At 40.6% G+C, this 20,132-nt stretch overlaps 1 pseudogene; it reads right to left on the bottom strand.

Annotated features, from left to right (window-relative positions):
- Positions 1 to 637: 637 nt before the first annotated feature.
- LOC109678216 (dnaJ homolog subfamily C member 14-like) overlaps positions 638 to 20,132 on the bottom strand; it is a 160,359-nt pseudogene continuing 140,864 nt past the window's right edge.

Genomic DNA, 20,132 nt, shown 5'->3' with positions numbered 1-20,132 from the left:
GCAGCTCCAGCCACCCCCACTGAACTACTCTTACCAGCTGTTTCCATGCTACTATTTCTCAACAGAGCCAAGCAATGCGAGGCTGGAGAATCTAGCTACGAGATGAGCCTGGTGGCTTTATCTCTCTAGCTAACAAGTCAACCAGTTCCATCAGAAACTGATAGCCCAACTGTAGTCATCCTCCAAAGAGGAGCAGAAATGGGAGCAGCAAAGCACCCAGGAGTCTAAGAAAATGGGTGAACAGTCCAGCCTCACAGTAAAGGCCTTGGCTTAGAAACTGCAGTCAAATGCTCTACCACTGAGCTATACCCCCATTGGCTTAGAAACTGGAGCATCCTCTAGGCTCAACACCTAGCCTCCCTGCCCAGATCCCCACCCAATGTGAGAAAGGTCCAGATCACTGCATTTCAGCTACCTGCCTGCATAGATGAGGGAGCTGCCACCAATAGTAGCAGTTGCATCAGCTGCCACAAACCTGACTGTCCAGGTTCCTGTGCTCTCCACAGTCCCAGGACTGTGCTGAGACTTTGACTTAATTTCTATCCCAGCTAATGTCAATCAGGGGACCAGGAATCTCTATGTCTGCCCTCCCAAGTATCCAACTCTCCTTGGTTGGAAAGTCGTGCTCCTACCTCCATTAATGGGGTTTCTTTCCACTGGACGGACATGAAAATCAATGGAGAACTTAAGAATTTCTTCATCATCACACTCTTTGTCCAATTCTTCAACTTCCCCAAGACTGGAGAGGGATGAGGATGGTAAAAGTTGCTAAAAAGCCATTGCCTCCCTCAGAGTAAGGCCTTCCAGGGATTCCTGGGGTTCCCTGCCAGTTTCAAGCAGATAGAATTGAAAGAAAGCAAGGTTCCCGTCCTCCTAGTAACTGGCTACATTCTTTCCTGCGAGTTCCTGGTCTTTGGCACATGCTTCACTCTGATCAGGTTGCTCTCCTTCTACAGGTGGTCCTGGACCTCTTGGGAGCCATGCTTTGGATTGGCCAGTGGGCAGGGCTTTGGGGCTGTGTGCGCTCAGGACCAGAATGCACTGTGAGGCAGTGGGTACATGTGTCTCATTCTCTGACATGAGGAGTCAGTCTCTGACTCCTGAGAATGATAATATAGCAGGGTCCACTGAGGTTCCTGTGCAAGGCACTACCACTGTGATGGGCTCCACACAGCCCTCTTTTTTCAGGACTTCTTGGTCTTGGATCAGAGGCTTTCTGAGGATGGTAGGCCACAGCCACCCTGGTGAGCTCTGATCTCCAACAGCCTCAGTTTGGGCAGGGGAGCTGGACCCAGGGGCCGGACCCAGGTGATGCCCCCTGGAGCAGATGACCTGAGGCCAGGAGACACACAACAGCAGCTCTCTTCTGTCTTGTGGTAGCCACCCACTTGCGCTTACTTCCACTTCCTCTTGTCAAAATTTTGCATTGTCAGCAAGACTTAGAAAGGACAGAAAAGACAAAAGGGTATCAACGGCAGTCCTTCCTTCATTGGAGCTCTTTCTTTATGAGTACATCCCATGGCGTGCACCTTGAAGCTCTGCAACAGTGTGTGTCCAGTTGTACATATGAAGAGATGAAAATAATTGAATGGAGTTTAACAAAAAGACAATGTCGCCTCATGGTTGGGTACAGATGATGTGGAGTGTGAAAGTTTTAGAATCCTAATTCTGGTTCCTTTCCCTTAGTTCTGGGTGTGGAGGTTGTCCCCTTAAACTCTCAGAGTCTAAAGTAGGATTGGTTAATTGTGCTTTAAAAAAAAAACATTAAACAGAGATATGACATAACTGAAATAAGATTTGGCAGAGATTACTTTGGTGATGATCTCATAGATGGACTGGAGAAGAGTCGAGGAGAGAAGACTTGGGAGAAGGCCAAGACAGTAAAGAAGGAATGGAAACAGGACAGACTGTCAAGGAAGACTCCATGAGGTGTGAAAATTGCTTCAGTGTTAGGGACAAGGGAGATGGAAAGGAATTTAGCGAAAGGACCTGGAGTTAAGGACGCAGATTATGAGGAATTAGCTTAAAGGTGGGGAGGGGTAGACAATGAGTTTAGTTTCAAACAAGTTGAGAAAGGAAGAGAAAAATAATATGGGAATAGAACTTAAATACATACATAAAAAATTGAGACTGATGGAAGGGGTAAATTCAACTCTGATACATTGTAAGAACTTTTGTAAATGTCACATTGTACCCCCAGTACAATAATAATAATAAAAGGAATTGAGATGCTACCAGAACAGGGGGTAAGTATGGGCTGTTTTTCCAAGATGGTCAGGCAAAGATAACTATGGATCCATAGGGCAACAGAAAATGCAAATATTTTAAAGGAGTGGAAATCTCAGGCAGAAAATTTCAGAGTGATAGTAAGTTTGACCCAAAACACCATTCTAAATAGATGTATAATTAATTCCAAATGTGTTTTGGGGAGAATTTATGACACACCAACTTAAGAAGCACTAGAAAAGCCACCTGGGAGTAGATAGAATCAGAAGATAGTTGTGTTACTCCAATGGAGACTGTGATACGTATAATCGGTACACACTGCTCAGCTCACTGGAGCAACTCCAGAATCTGCCCTTGGCTTTAGGAAGTTTTGAATAAACTTGCTGTGAATTGCTCTTGGGGGTTGTAGGTACATAGTTTGGAAGCAGATTTGTTAGGAAAGAGATTAGGGAAGAAACATTTCAGTGTCCGAATGTATTATGTCTTTAGACAACTGAATAGACAGCTTCCCCTTGAGGAGGTAGTCTGTGAATTAGACAGAAGCATGAAAAGTAGTTTCTTATAAGAACGCTGACCAGAGTTAGCCACATGGGAGCTGCTCTGCAACTTGACCTTGGCCATGTAAACTCTTATGCTCCCCTGTTCTACCTGGCTGCCTCACACTGAGGGTTAGTTGACAAGTCCAAAGGAAAAAACCATTGAGAAATTATGCCATGAAAATAATTTCTAACAGTTTGCTTTCCAAAATCTTGTGTGAAGAGATTGTTTTTGATCATCTGATAATTTAGGATGACCTATGTTTAATAGTGTTTTCATAATCTCTTGAAAATAGTACTGAGTGACTGCTGGAGGCAAAGATTCCAAGTTTCTGAGCCATTCCCTGGACAGGGAGACACATTTAAACTTCTGAATAGCAAATTTTCTGCCCTGTTATACATAGGCCTTTGTATTTTCCATGCCTCTAAGTCAGTGACCACCAGGGACACAAAGTTGGCTGATTGACAACTCATTGCATGGAGACCTCATGCCATGAAGAACCATAAGTATCTCACTTAGAAAGATGGATTTGCAGGACTTGGGCCTGTTTAATAGATTTTTAGGGAGGGCTCAAGAATACTGTCAGGAAGCAGAGACTATTCCATGAATCTAATTCTTTTAGAGAGAAGGTGGGATGAATTCATGGCTACAGCTGAAATTGGCAAAGATGCAACCATTGCTCATATTGACCAGAATAGGGGAGGCTTGGATAGTTTTTCTTGTTTGGAGAACATTTTTGTTGCATCTTAATCTACCACAGTCATGGGATGGCCTTGGATGACATTAGTGCCCTGTGAAATGGTTTATGTTTAACAGAAGATACCATGGCTTAGCTCTGTGCGATAGACCTGGAGCCCAGTGGGTAGTACAGGCTTGTACCCCACTAAATGAGACTCCTTTGATCTTTCTTAGTAGGAATGCCTAAAATGCTGCTAATTTTCTCAGTAATTAACAATCTGTGAGTGTTATTCATTCAATACATGTTTATTGAGGACCTCCTGTGTGCTGAAGATATAGTAGTGGTCAAAACAGATATGGATTCTCTTAAAATTGGAGCCAGAGTAGAAGAGGGAAACACATTAATTTTTAAAACCCCAGATATTTAATTACAAGATGTCATAGCTATTATGAAGGAAAAATGCAGAGTTCACAGAGCTAATCTGGCCTAAAGAGCCAGAAAATTATGTCTGAGTAGAAATCTAAAGGGTAAGTTGGAGTTAGCCTCTTGGGAGTTTCACCCCATAGTGAAAAAGTGAGGGTGGAAGGTGGGAAAGGCTTTCTGGGTAGATTGAATATCACCTGCCCTGAGGCAGAAAGGCTTTGGAGAAACTGAAAGAAAGCCACCATGGCTGGCTCCCTGCTCATCTCAAAGCTATTTCCAGGTGCAAATGTCACAATGAAGCCATTATTCCATATAGTTAATATGCATTAATTCAACAAAGCTATTTCTCTTGTATGAAACAACATGTATTACAACATCCAGCATTCTAAACAGTTTGAAAGTCCAACAGGTTGTTTAGAAACCGATTGGGTTTAGCCAAAGACAGCTGCTATAATGGTTTATGTGTAAATTGTGATGCAGTTTCCATATGACAGTCTTATCATTTGGGAGTACATCACAACCTTAAGGCTCTGATTTGAACTGGAACCTTGATGGTGTCACACCGAACACTTGGCCCATTCCTCTTCTCTTCCCTCCTTTCTCATTACTTTCTTGAGCGCTATGTTGCTCATTAACTCTCACCTCTACGAGTGAGAGTCTATGCTAGTCATGCACTCTTAGTGTCTGGGTACTTGGTAGGTTGCACTGGTTTAGCTAACATTTACTGAGCTGCATGTGTAACAATCTTCTACAATAGTATACCGTTCCTAAAACAATGAGCCTCTGTCCTTGGGGAGCTGAGAGTCAATGCAAGAATTTGACCCCACCATCCTAAAACATAAAAACAAACATTTTGGTCACTTTATCAAATTACTCAACATACATTTCTGTATTGCTTCTCCCATGATAAAATTGTCTTTATTTCATATTTCAGGGTCTAAGAAACTTCATTTAATGATATTTTTACTTTTTATAATCAAGTTTGAAGTTTATAAGTGGTATTATGGTTGTTAAAACCAAATGGCTTAATTGTCATCCTATTTATAATTGATGTTTTCACCTTGGGGTATTCGAAAATGAGGTGCATTTCCTTTTATCTTCCCAGTGGCAGCCCCTTGTAATACTTGTGTGAGCACAAGACTAGGAATTAGGAACTCTTCATTCTGCTCCTGACTCACCCGGTTACCCAACTTAACCTCACCATTTCCCCATCTGTGAAATGGGGAAATAACACCTCCCTCACCCCGGTGTCATGAGTATTAATTAGTGTTTGTCAAGCGCCTTGAGATCTTCAGATGAAAGGGCCCATGGAAGCTGAGGATAAAGTATTATTATTATGTAAAGCCTCCTCACCTCCTACTTTCTCCTGAACAGTGATTTTCAATTACAGCCAACTCTAAGTGGGGGTAATGCTACATTCAGACAGGACAAGGCGAGTTTTATTGGTCCATTAGGACATGCCTATTTGAGGGGATTAGTTCTGTGAAAATGGTTATTATGCCAGGACTTTTATTTTAAGCAGTTGTTGCTCTTAATAGTTAATAGTTAAATATTAAGCCATTTGGAAAGGCTGGTTTCACATTTCAGTTGGGCGGCCAGGCCTCCGTGGGCATGCCACTTACATCTAAGGGAGCATGTGGTGTGGGAGAACGTACTGCCCACAAAATGAAATTATATTTATATGGAAGGCCGACTTCAGTTTCTGAGAAACCAGCTGGATATCGAAGACAACACTACCCACTTAATTAGGAAAGGAAGAAGGGACTCCCATATATAATTTTCTGGATTCCAATTTCAAAGGATTCATAACTCGCAAAAAATTAATTCTCTCATTAGAACTACATTTCATACATGGCAGCAGCAAGCTAAATCAATTTATGGCACTTTAATTTTTTTTTTTTTACTTTTATGTATCACTATTGACGACCCAGAATTTGAGCATTAGCAAAGTTGCCTAATGTTTGACTTCAGAAAATAGGCACACTTTTAGCAGCTGATTGATGATTGAATAACAGATGCTCTTGGGGGAATTAGAGCATCAATAGTTGGTCCTGTTCTAGGTTTATTTATTTTTTGATATCCTATCAGACTGAGCATTTTCCTGGGTCAAAAAAACGCCCCCAAAACCAAAATGGTTATTTCTACTTCAGGAAGCAGGGTATTAGCTACATGAGTCAAAAGCTACCTGAATTGTTAACGGGATGATGAAGACCTTATCTACAAACAGATGAAGCATTCATATTCTCATGGCTACTAGTTTCTTTTAAAAATACAAAATAAAGTTTCTTTTGAGAGCCAATCATTGCAGAATTGTGTGTGTGTGTTTTTTAATTTGAAAGACGAAAAAAGATGCAGTAATAAGATTTGATCTAGCTTTTTATCATATAAAAACAAACTATTTTCTCACATAGATGAGAAGGTAGCCTCATCTTCATGAAATGTGCTTCTATTATGTCTGTGTATCTGACCTCATTTTGGATCCATTACCTCTTTGTGATAATTTAGGTGTGAAGAGAGGTGAAACCATTTGTGTTACCCATGAAAACAGAGTTCCTTAGGCAAAGCCATTGTGTAAACAAGGGAAGCACTTTCTTTACTTAAGAGCGAGGTCTAACAGCGTCGGGGCCTGAGAAACCATTTAGTGGTATTGTAAGCATCCAAGGAACAAGTCGGTTACAAGTGATTCTTATCTTGGTGTTAACATGCATAGCAGTTGCACTTGCAGCCCATTATCCTGACCATAATTTTGCTATGTTTGCTTAGTAGAGTACACATTTATCTTTTTTTATAAATTACAGATTTAAGTGATCTAATGAGCTTTCTCCTACATTTATTGTCTTATTTTGAAAATAGTTTAATCCTGAAAATTGTTTGTTCATTCAACAAATACTACACCACTGAGAATGCTAGTGTCATAGACAGGGAAGGTAGAAAAGTTACTACAGAGAAGTGTTGTGTAGTGTGAGATAAAGTAAAAATCTTATTTATTCTGGGGAGAGCTGATGACAGATGTGAAGCCAAGCTCTATCTTCTAGTACACTGTGAAGCTGTGATGAGGTGGTAGGAAGGGGACAGATGGGAACAGAACGCCTTGTGGGGATGAGCCGAGTAGGGAAGCAGGACTGGGCTCAGATCAAAAATGGTCTCACAGTTCACACTCAATAGGTCCTATTTATCCCAAATATCATTGGATGACACTGGAAGATTTCAGTTTAGGATGTGACCAGGTCTAGGATTAGACATGTCTCCCAAGTAGCCTGGCACCTTCCCTGACCTGACTTGTCATCGGAACCACCAAACAACACAAGCAAAAATCAGAACCCTTTATTTTGTTTATTTGCAGAGAGCTAAAACAGTAAAAACCCCAAATCATATAAAAAGACAAGGACTTACCTATTTTCTTCACACCCTCACTAACAAAAGAAGATTGCCTAGCATTTAAAAAAATGTTTTCTTCCAGTCTTTATGCAAATACAAGCAAATATGAACACAAATTCTTATCTTCCTCCCTTTCTTAGCTACAGTCATTGTTCTCCACTTTGCTTTTTTGTCTTTATAATTTTTTTATTTTTGTGATTGAAACATAATGGTTGTATATATTTATGGGATAAAATATGACATTTTGATTCATGATACATGTGTAATCATCCAATCAGAGTAATTAACATATTTGTCACCTTAAACTTCTATCACGTGGAACACCAGGACTTATTCCTCCCATTGACTATAACCCTGCACCTATTCACCAATTCTCTCCTGCTTCTCTCCCCTCCCCCCTCCCCAGCCTCTAGCCACTACTCTACTCTCTACTTGAATGGGATTAATGTTTTCAGAATCCATCCTGGAATCACTAAACCTTGCTTTTTGTTTGGTTGTTTAAAGATTCTACTTAGGAAGAGGTTAGCCTGGAGTCTATTTGTATGATGCTCCTCACTAATGCTGATGATTAAATGGAATCGAATGGGAAGCACTGGCCTAGGGGACAGATTGGAAGCAGATAACGTTGTTTGGAAGCAGTAGGAAGGGAAGGAAGCCATACTTTCAGGATATGGAGAATCCTTAGTAAGGAGGGTCATGCTGTAAACAGGATCCTATTTCCAAAATATTCAGCCCAGGTGTTTTCTATGACTGGTATGTCAGGTTTCACCATCACAGCTCCAGTGAGGACAGGATAGGTGTCACCAAAGAAGAGAGAAGGATGAAGGTTGGCGGTTGTGGCTGAGTGGAGAAAATTCAAGAAGAAAGAATCCTCCACCTTATAGGGGCCTTTATTTGGCCCGCAAGATTTTCTTCAGCCAACTGTTATGGGGGTGTGTAGGAAGACACCCTAAATTCTCCAGGGCCTCATGGAGAAATGCTCGGGTTGGCCAGTGGGGCTGCCTGGGGTGCCCCCTAGAGGTTGCTTTCACTGGGGGTGACAGATCCCTGGCGACATCTCCTGGGTGGGCCACCTATAACGGAGACTAGTAGAGATCAGGGCCATGTCTGAGGACTGCCATCATGTGCAGAGGGCTACAGAGGATTCCTCAACCAGAAGGACCACAGGATAAGCCAGCTGAGCCTTCATTGCCAACCTTGGACTAGACCTGCTACACCAAGTTGCCATTTCACCCAGAAAGAAGCAGAGAGAGGGACAGGAACTCTGAAAAAGTGAGCATTTGTTCAGAGACTATGTTACCTTAAACATAGGGCTCAGTTGCTCAGGCTGAGTTTGTCTATATGAAAAGCAGATAATTATAGTGTGTGGGGCGGTGAGTGATTTCTTTGCATATCTAACTTGTTTATTTGCAACTTGACTAGAACACCGTTTACATTTTTTCATAGTATATCTGATTTCATGCTTCTTTCAAAGACCAGAGCATTCAGTGGTGGCCATGGGAGTTTCACCCATGGCTCAGAAATCTGCTGAGACAGGTACGTTTACTGGCCTTGTTTTTTGAAGGTGGGAATTAAGTACGCTCTTCAAGAGTTACAAGGCCAGTGGCAGGATGAGTTTTAGAATTACTGCTCATGAGGTCTGGCTTTCTCTCCTTAAGACCATTCTCCCTTTACTATTTTTTTAAACACCTGTGCAATATCTTTGCCTTGCTTTTGTGTCTTATTGTGAAAGCACAGAGAAGGTCGTTTCACTAACAGAGCTTTGCAAACGGTGGGACTTTCCCTCCTGACAAGCCAGGGGCATTAGAGAATGCATAGCTGAATTGCTGCATTGCTAATGACAGGTGGTTGATATATCTCACCCCAACACACACACACACCCCAAATGTGAACTGCTTTTCTTGACTGGCGTATTTTGAGAAATGTCCAGTTAAGGATGAAAAAAATCTCTGTTCTCAAAAAGAATATGAAAAAAAACTGATCCCTAAGAAAATTTGCCTCCAGCACCTCAAAGTTTCCCAGATACACATTTTTCCCCCCTTTGAATTTTGGGCCCAGGGCCCAGATACCATATACCTATCACTTTAAAAAGTAATTGGGTTATTGTTGTCTGTACATTGAAATCCACCTCCCCTCCCCAAAAAAAAGTAATTGGGAACTGTAATCCCAGATGCTTGGGAGGTAGAGATAGGAGGATCATGGTTTGAGGCCAACCTGGGCAAAAAAATTAGCAAGACCTCATCTCAACAAATAGGTCTGGTGTGTTGGAACACACCTGTGATTCCAGTGACTCTGGAGGCAGAGGTAGGAGGATTGTGGTCTTAGGCTGGCCCAGGAAAATTGAGAGACTCTATCTCAAAAACAAACTAAAGCAAAAAGGGCTGATGGTGTGACTCAAGAAGTACAGAAAAAAAATAATTGGATTTGCAGTGTCCCTAACCCCAAATAACTTACGTAGGCAATTGAGGTACAAAATATAGCATTAGGAACTGACAAAATATTTTTTTCTTGGGCTTCCATAGCGTTCATGTGGTCCAGAATTTGTCAGTAATTGACGTATACCATATAAAGAATTTGAAATAAATTACTTAATCACAAAATTGATGTGGTTCTTAACTAAATAGCTTAATTGTGCAATATTTTTATTGTATCTAATTGTAATATTTTGCATTGTATAATTTGCTAGCTGCTGCTCTTCAATAAAGACTTTTAATAGAAACATGATCCTTGAACACTTGGTGATGCCAAAGGCTTTAGCCATTGGATGTAAGTACCATTGGACGAGTAAAACATGCCTGATGCCTCCTGGTACAGGTAGCACTTTCATTTCACAAAGGAAAATAATTACAAAAAATTTTAAATAAAGGAAAACAAAAATTATTTAAGATAATGTTTTTACTGTAGGACAGATAATTCAGAGGAAAGAACAGTTATGAATTAAGTAAAACATTTCAAGCAAAGAAGTTGCTATAAAAAAAAAAAAGGAAAAAGCAAATCCCAATGACTCACTCTTTTGCTTGTAATTGTTCACTTTTAGTGTTATCCTTTCCATATAATGTTTGAAGTTCTCTTTTGAAAAATTTATGTTTTATTTCTTCAGTACTCTTGCCCCAGGATCTTCCATCACTTTAGCCTCATTCCTTCTCTAAGAAGAAAAGTCTCTGAGATTCCAAGTCTGCCTTCAACGTGGTTCCTGGGAAAACAAAAATAAAACATTTTAGTTGCTCAGCGTTAGTGGAAGCTGCCTGCATCGGCTCTGAAGGCTGCCTGGGTGACAGTTAGAGCCACGCGAGGGACTTCTCTTAGCTTCTCAGTCCATACAACCGATGCATCTATCCTTTTTCTTCTACCTTTAGAAACATCTGGGTAGAGACGGAGAGAAACCGAGCTACCTGCCGTGCAAGAGTGTGGTGTTTTGGAGGTTTTCAATACGTACACCACAGGCACAGTAACTCAAGGAAATGGATGGAGTTCTTGCTAACGGTCCTTGTGCGGAGCTCATTTGTGTTATAATATTACCACAAATATTTATTGTGCCTGTTCTATGCCAGCCTCTCTTGTGGTGCTGTGGTCAGACCAGGGTCGCATGCACTAGGACAGTGCTTTCCCACAGAGCTCTACAATGTGAGTTTCACTTAGTCGCACGTGCATGTTCACATTCCACGACTCAGAGGCGGGTTTTGAATTCCATGTAGCAGTTCTATCCCAATCTTTGAGCACGGGCCAGTGGGGTGGGGAGGTTGCCTTTTTATTCCTTTTTTAAAAATCTTATTCAATCAGCACAGGTGATAGTAATAGGAAAAGAACTTATTTTCTCTGGGCTTTGGTTTACTTCATCCAAAATTTGGGAAGTAAATGGGACAGATATTTCAAAATGGTTCTTAACTTCTCATGCACGCTGGAGTTACTCAAAGTGTTTGCTAAAACACATACTGCTGGACCTCGTCCCAGGATTCCGATTTAGTAGTCCAGAGTGAGGCTGAGAATTTGTGTTTCTAATAGGTTCCCAGGTGATGCCCATTTAGGGCCATCCTTAAGAACCCCTGGTTTAGGACACATTGATCTACCCATAGCTCTGATTCTTAGTGTGCTTCAATACAACGTGGACAGGAGTTTTCTCATTTCTAACTTTCTGAGGAGATTTTACTTATGATAATTCTTTCTAAGTCTGTGGAGACCAGTACCTAGAAAACCTCCTTGATAATCCCTCAATTTCAGTTTGGGCACTGTAACAGAGTGACTCCTTGACATCTAGAAATGGATGCAAGTCATCTTAATTTCTGGAGCCATGCCTTGTGTTATAGTTTGAATATGAAATGTTCCCCACTGGCTCATGTGTTTGATGCTTGGTCCCCAGCTAGAGGTGCTATATTGAGAGATGGTGGATACTTTGGGAGATGGGGCCCAGCTGGAGGAAGCAGGTCACTGGGGTGAGCCTTTGAAGGATCCCAGCAGTCCTCCTTCTCTTTCTTCTCCTTCTTTCTCCTCCTCCTCCTCTTTATTGCTCCCCTTTCCTCTTTTCTCCCTCTCCTTTCTTTCTCTCCCTCTCCCTCCATCTCTCTCTCTGTTTCCCGTTCACCATGAGAAAAGTAGGCCCTGCCACCATGATGTTCTGCCTCACCTGAGATGCAGAATCAGTGGAGGCACGAATTACGAACAGAACCCTTTGAAACCAAAAACCAAAATAAATCCTTCCTCCCTTGAAGTTGTTTTTGTCAGTTATTCTGCCACACCAAAGAAAACTCTAACATCCCTTATTTATTTACCATTAAATGACAACCCCGCTCTTTTAAAACTTTCAGAGTGTCTCCCACCCCTTCTGCTCCTGAGAGATCTTTAGTCTTTGTAGGGGGAGCAGGGAGAATATTTCTTAGCACATGAAGTCTGGCAGGATTGTTGTAAGTGGAAGGCCAGGGAACATTCTAGTCAGGCTATTAAGCTTCTATGTAACCTAGCAGGTTTTAAAAGTTTCTGTGGCTCTCATGGATGGAGGGTGGTGACTCTGTAACAAGTCCTTATACATGCCACAGGTGAAAAGAAATAAGGAAACCACTGATAACAGATCAATGGGGGACTGTGAACTGTGAGCATGTGGCAACAACTTGGTTCTGGTCTCCTGGCTCAGGTTGGGGGCTACTATCTTAGCCTCTGGATGAATGTGGGCTACATCTGTCATGCTGGTTTTTACTCTTCCTTCCCAAGTCTTCACTGAGGTACATATATATCAACAATAATAGCAAACACACAAGACACTGATACTCACATCCCAACTGATCATTTTGCATTTAAGTGGAAGATGGCTTCCTTGGCTTACTCATTTGGAAATCATTTTTCAACTTTATTCAAGAGTACCGCAGTGCAGAAGCTGTCTTTCAGGCTTCTGGGGATGGAGTAGGAGCTGATTAGACTGAACCCTCACTTGGCTGGACTTTCATGTCTTTTATATGACAGGATTTTGCATGGGATTTTGTATAAAGGAGGTGTAGCGTGTTTTAAAACTGCAGTTTGAAAAACACTAACAGTACAAGCTCCCATTGTACAATTGTAAAAATAGAGATTTGGAAGGTAGTATAAGGTCACAGTCACACTTAGGTAGGGGAAGAGATGGCCTTGACAAATTCAGGTGACTTGTTTCCCATATGTCTGAGTAACATATGGGCCTGAGTAACACTCACTTTCAAATGCTCACATTATTTATTTATTATTTTTGTTAACATTATCTGAATTTTATTTTCCAATAACTGGTGGCTGTATAAGGCGGGGGAGAATCAGACAGGGACTAACAGAAACACAGAAGGACTTCTATTTGCATAAACTTCATTTTAAGTGTCACAATCAGTGGCATAGTACATTCACAATGTTATGTGGTTACTGCCATATAACATTTATTCAGAATATTTTATTCACCCCAAAAGGTTATCTTGTACCCATTAATTAATGACTCCCCATTCCCTGTTCCCCTCATCACTCTAGCACCTGGCTCAAGTCTACTTCCTGTCTCTGTGGACATTGAGATAATTGCTCCAGATTTGTCATCTAAGTGAAATCATGTAGCACGGTCTTTTGTGTGTGGCTTCTCTCACATAGCACGTCTTCTAGGTTCATCTATGTGGTGGCACGTTAGCACCTCTTTCCTTTCCCAGTTGACTAATCCATTGTAAGGCTTTGCCACATTGTGTCTATTGTAGTTTCTTTATTTTTATTTTGCTTCTAAGACACCCTATTCTTGTTCCTGGAAGCATGTTGCATTTATTATTGAACCCAAAGGATGAGAACAAATAAAGATAACAGCTAAATTACTGCATTCATGACCTTCTCAATCCATCAGTGGCCATTGCTTGTCCCTGTGGCAAGTAGAGTGCTACTGACCTTGAATCAGTCACTTAATCTCCCTGTGCCTCAATTTCCTCAGCTATAAAGTTAGCTTGATGACTGCTTGCTACCCAGCCCACAGCGACTCATGAGTTAAAGCTCGTTAAAAGCTCCCAGTTTCTCAGATGTAAGGCACCACGCATCATACCTAAGTACAATGTAGCAGTATAATAAGCATCCTACAGTTTGGTTTTTCTAACTACCTTTTTAAAAAATGACAAACATCAGTGAATTTTCCCAGGCATGCTGAGTGTACTCTTTCTCTCTTTAGAACATGCATTACTCTTAGACACAGCGGGGAGTGTTTTTTAAGGATACCTGAGTAAACCTTGTCTTTGCCTCCTGCAGTCCATTAGAACGAATGGCGTATGTTCGATGTTACTGAGCATCTGCCGTGCACTAAGTGTAAGACTTTTGGTCCTCTCAGCAGCCACATGATATTACGTGTTACTATAGATTGTATACAAAGAAACTGTTCAATGAAATTGTGTGCCTTGTGCAAAGTCTCAAAGCTGGGAACAGGTGTTAGTGGGATCCAGTCTGGCTTATGTGACCTTTTTATACTCTGTGCTACTTTACCCCCTAAAATGACTGGTACCTTTTGGAATGGCAGTGTTGGGCCCTGTGCATCTGAAAGGTCTCTGGAGAATTGTGAAATGGAATGGAAGAAGCAAACTGTACTGATTTGACTGGGGTGTCCCCAAATCCATATATACTATTGACCTCAGAATATGACCTTATTATGAAATAAGAGTCTCAGAGTCTTTGCTGCCATAACTGGTTAAATTAAGATGATGTCATAGAGGATTAGGGTGGACCCCAAATCCAATGACTTGTGTTAATATAAGAGAAAAAAAAAAGAGGGAATTTCAGTGTAGAGAGGCAGAGACACCTGGAAGGAAGACGGCCACATGGTGACAAAGTGATACAGCTAAAAGCCAGCGAACACCTAAGACTGCCACAGCCACCAGGAGCAAGGGAGAGGCCAGGAGACATTCCTCCTCAGAGCCTTCAGAGGGAGCAGGCTTTGCCAATGTCTTGGTTTGAAACTTGCAGCTTCTAGAACTATGGGCTAACAAATGCCTGTTGTTTTAAGCTACCCAGTGTGAGGCACGTCAGCTCTTGAGAGCCTAGACACAAATTTTCCTATATTTTAAAATTTGCATATGGACTCTATCTCAGAATTAAAATTGAATGAACAGAATTTTTGAACCAAACTGTCCAAAATTGTTAACAGGAAATTGAAATGTTATGAAAAAAATTCACTACACATATGTGTCTAGCCACATGCTATTATGATCTCAAGAAATGAAGATGTAAGTATAAAGGAAAATGGATTTAAAAGGAAAGGCTAAAAGCCTAGATTTGATGCTCAAGAAAGTGAGAATTACTAACATAAAGCAGTTTTTTTTTTAACAAAGGAGTACAAGAGAGCTGGAGAAAATTTATCTGAGAAATAAGTTGAAGTGAAGAACAAGGAAATATTAGTACATATCTGAATTTAAAATCTTGATTAAAAATATTCACCAAGACTAATTTTCTGGTTAATAAGACTTGAAATCGAAGGTAAACTGGATGTTTTCTCTCTGAGTTGAGTGTAGGGATTACTTGAAGGCAAAGCTGATGTAATTTATCAAAGTAATGCCAATTGGGTTTGGGAGATTTTGACCAGTCTCTGCTTATGCTGCTTTTTGTTAATTGATTCATCCTACTCTTGACAGCTAAATCAAGAGAGGGTACTTGTCAAAGTATGGGCCAAAAGAGCCTAATTTCCAGATGGAGGGCTGGGGAGTTGGCCAGTTTTCATTTGGGAGGATGGAAAGAGCAAAGGATTGATGACTAAAAAGATGACCTAAACTCTATTCCAAATTCTCCATCAACTATGATGTGTCCTTGGCTAAGACCTCTCCAATCTATCTAAGTCTCTGTTTCCTCTTCTATCCCATAAAAGTAACAAGCAACATGATGCATGAAATACTTGCATACACAAAAGTACCCCTTTGATCAATTAAGTTAAGGAGTTGCTACAGGGGTAGAGGCCAGAAGGACATGGTGAATATGTTCTTTATACTCAGCAGAAATAATGATTGAAGATGAGGTTTGGGAAAACCTATGTGCATGAATTCCATCAATCAAATTTATCATTGCATGCGCAGGTTGGAATGGTGTACCACATCTTCTAGATGTTCTATGTCAGAGGAGCTGGCTGAGACAGTAAAATTAAGCCATGCCTCCAGCCAATTTTGCTCTGGTTATTCTGAAGATAGGTCCTTGCTTTTTGCCCTGAACCTTGACCTCATATCTTATGCTTCCCACCATCACTGGGATAACAGGCTCACAACACCACACTCAGCCTTTTTCATTAAGATGGAGTCTCACAAACTTTTTGCCCTGGCTGGCTTCAAATTGTGATCCTCCAGATCTCAGCCTCCCAAGTAGCTAGCATTATAGGCCTGAGCCACCAGCACCTGACCAAAATTATTTTTGAGGCCATATCTTTTTTGTGCTGAAAGTTAGGACTATCTATGGGTTAAATTTGGACTCGTATGGACAAACATTTTTATTTCCTTGTCAGAACTCTTTTCACAAGAATCTCTCATCATGAGGACTTCTTTGGCAATCACACCTAATGCAGTTCCCAAATTCCTACTACTGCTGACCAATGCCTTTGTCAAGTTCTAGTCGCCTGGCAGTCACAGGCCACTCAATACAATGGATAGCAGAGCTGATAGTCAGAATGTAGTAGGAGAGCCAGGCCTTGTTATTTCTCCCTTTGGTGCCATTCTATCTTAAGCTTGTCTGCATTACTGTGATCATTAACAAAAGCTCAGCCCATGTTTCTGGACACTGTATTTGCAAGGATGTCGGTCATAATTAATGATTGTAAAAAAAGGCTTTCAGGTCCATGGATGAAAGGCATGAGATAACTACAGAGTATTGTGATTATTAATCATGATTGTTGTTACTATTATGATTGCTGGCTATTATTATAGTTTTATTAGAACCTCTCTAATGGTCATGCTGATGGTCTTGAAGTTTCTTATGGATAAGATTTTTAGCCCCTTTATCAGTCCTAGTTTCTATTGTTTTGTTTAAGCTGTTAAGGATTTAAGCCAATTGAATTACTAGGGCAGAGTGTAAATAGCTCAAGCACAGTTGGAGGGTAAATCATATCAGCTTCTGTGAACAAGACACAAGATAACTCTCAAAAAAGTGAAAAGCTCTGTTTATTTCTGCCTTTCCTATCACAATTGTGGGACAGAATACTTTTACTCTATGGAAATCAACTATCTTATAAGGAAGATAATTTAGCATTAATCTAGTCTGTTGGCAGTTTATAGGTTTGATTCAAATTCTCTAATTCAATGAGATCTATTTTGATGGATTTTTTAATATTTGTGCATTTCTGCATTATTTATCACTCAGTCTACAGAATGACAAATAGTTTATGAACATGTGGTTTTACCCTCAAGAATTCTCAGCTTAGTTAGAGAGAAGACAAAAAAGTCAACAATTAAAATACCTTATGAGAAATACTGTGCTGGAAATCCACACCATATAATGGCAGAACTCAGAGGGGAAGTACCTAGACAATAGGGCAGGGGTTCCTGGTGCAAGGTGGTAGCAGGAAGGGAAAAGGGAACAGAAGAGGTTCACGGAATAGATGGAGCAAGTAATGAAAGATATATAGGAGTTAACTAAGGAGGAAAGGATGGTCAATTTTATGGTATGTTTTAAGGAATTTGGTGTGTCTGGAGAATAATGAGACTTGGGAGAAAAGTCAGGAGATTAGGCTGGTCAAGTGACATGGGACAGAACACAAGAGCCTTGTATGCATGGCAAGGGGCTTCAATTTTATTCTAAAGATAATCAAAACCATGAAATTATTTTAACTAAAGACTTAGAGAACTCCAGTTGAGATAAGTCATTTCGCCTATAGAGAGGGATGGGGTGAAGAGGGTGGGAGTGACAGAAGACTGGGAGATGTATATAGAGATCCTTGGAGGAATAAAATCAATAGAGCTTGCTGATGAATTGGAAACGGAGGGGCTAAGCTAGCTACCAGATTTTGGTTCACATGCCTCTGTGAGTGATGATATCACTCACTGAACTAGGTTATATGTTCTTTTCATGGAGGATGATAAACTCACCTGTGTTTTAGGTGTTGGACTAAGGTGATGGTATGGTGAGAGTCTCCCTGCTTCACTTCCCTTGTCCACAACAGTGAGATGACAGAAGAGAGAAAGGGAATATCATTGTAGGCAAGTCCATAGAGAAAAAAAGGCCACCTGATCTTTTTCCCAACTGAAAAGATTTTAGTATTTAATATCAGAATATATATTGCTTGAGTGTCTCTAAGATTTACCTGGATATCTCAGGTAATACTCTCAATCTTGAATTAAGAAAGGGAAAGAAAAAGAATCAATATCCAAATTAAGTTTCTTTAGGTCAATATAGAAATTCACACACTGTAACCTCTCAGCTGTCCATGACAGTTACATTACAGTTTCTGTATTGTCCATACTTGTGGCCTATGGAAATACCATACCAGACTATGAAAAAGAACGAGAGACACAGGTTGCAAATCTCATCTCTATAGTTAACAATCTGTAATACTTGGAATAAAGAAAAGTACCTTATACGTAGTTATCTTAATGACCTATCTCATATCTAATAGCTAATAGTTATATCATCTTTTTAAAATACAAGTGAGGGATCCTGTCACAGATTGGATTGTGAATATCTCCCAAAGGTCCATGTGGTGAAGGCTTGGTTCTTTGGGGAGTATAACTTTTAGAAGGTGAGGCCTATTGGAAGGAAGTTAGGACATTGGGGGTGTGCCATTGAAGAAGATATTGGGACTCTAGCCCCTTCCTGTCTCTCTTTTGATGCAATGAAGTAAGCAGCTTTTCTCTCCCACCTGCTCCTGAAATGATGCTCTGCCTCTCCATAGGCCCAAAAGCAACAGAGTCAACTGGCCATGGACTGAAACCTTGGAAACCATGAGCCAAAACTCAACTTTCCTCCTCTTAAATTGATTGATTGTCTCAGCTGACTAACGCAGTTCCATAGAGGCTAACATCACCCATAACTTGAGTTCAAACCCTGGCTGTACTACTTCTTAGCCATATGACTTGGACAATCCATTTAACTTTCTGTGTCAAGGTTTCCTCATCTGGAAAATGGAGATAAAAATAGTAATTACTTCATAAGATTGTTGGGAGAATTGAATTATTTACTATGTATAAAGTATTTGGGGTGTTGCATGGCACATAAATTGTGTGTAAATGTCGGCTGTGATTATCACCACCACCAGCTGTTGTTTCCCATAAGGAGCATCAAGAATTCACTATTAATTGTCTAAGTACAGTTTTTAAAAAATGTAAGGAGGGAGTTTGGGGGTGTAGCTCAGTGGTAGAGCACTTGCCTAGCCTATATGAGGCCCTAGGTTTGATCCCAAGCATTGCAAGATAAAAAGTAGAAAGTTAAACAGTATTTTCTTTAATTGATATAGTTGGAGGTTTTAGCTGATTCTGAAAATACAGTAAAAATTTTACAAAAGAGCCAAGACTTAATTATTTGTGTTCTTACATCTGACCTTGTCGCTGATATCAAATAGGGTTACACACAATATCCTAAGGGCAGAATGTAGACTCCTGGGGAAAAGCTGCTCCTGTCTAAAATGTATTTAAAAGAGAGGGCTTCAGTAAAGTACCAATGAAGGAGTGGCCCATCCTTGTGATATGCAGGAAGGTTTATTTTCTCAGGAAAATATTTTATTTGAAGAAATACGAAAGAGAAAATAATGCCTAGAGAGACTGTTGTTTGAGTTTGGGAGGTAGGGATTAATTTCCTTAAAGTATTTAAGGGGTTTAAAATACTTAAGGCTTTCAGAAGGTACAGATGAAGAACCAATGGATGATCACTAATTTCAACCCTAGCTCTGTGGAATTGTTTCATATCCCTTCCCCTCATTTCTAACGGTCGTCTGTGGGTGGACCAGTGCTCATTTCATAAACAAGGAAATTGAAACTGTACTGCTATGCAGACTTGATCTGAAGGTTTGATTGGTTCCAGCCTGTTCAGACTGACAGCTTATGGGTAATAATTTAGTTAGGCTCAATTTAATAAAAATAGTAGAATTAGGAATGGGAGGGAGGGACATAGGATATTAATGAAAAGTTGTGCATGGTACGTCCATACTACAGCTGAGAAGGACAATGCACCTTTAGGATAAAAATTTCCATAATACCCAGCCACCAGTTAGAATGCTTTGGGGCTATACGTCACTGTTTGGATCCTCCACTTTTACCATAAGCACACCTCCCTCATCCTTGTTTACGTCAATGTAGTTATATTCTGGGCTAGTTGAATCTTGAAATCTGAAAAAAAAAAGTAATCAAGGCAGAAGTGGTTACTGGTGTGCCAAAATTCGTGGTCCCCCTTCTATGGCATAGAGCTGGCATGACAAGTGGCTGCCAGTTGGGGATTTAATCTCCCAGCCAGCTCTCTCTGC

Source organism: Castor canadensis, chromosome 10 (assembly GCF_047511655.1).
Source record: "Castor canadensis chromosome 10, mCasCan1.hap1v2, whole genome shotgun sequence".
Classification (NCBI taxonomy): Eukaryota; Metazoa; Chordata; class Mammalia; order Rodentia; family Castoridae; genus Castor; species Castor canadensis.
This window is presented reverse-complemented; position numbering and strand designations above follow the sequence as displayed.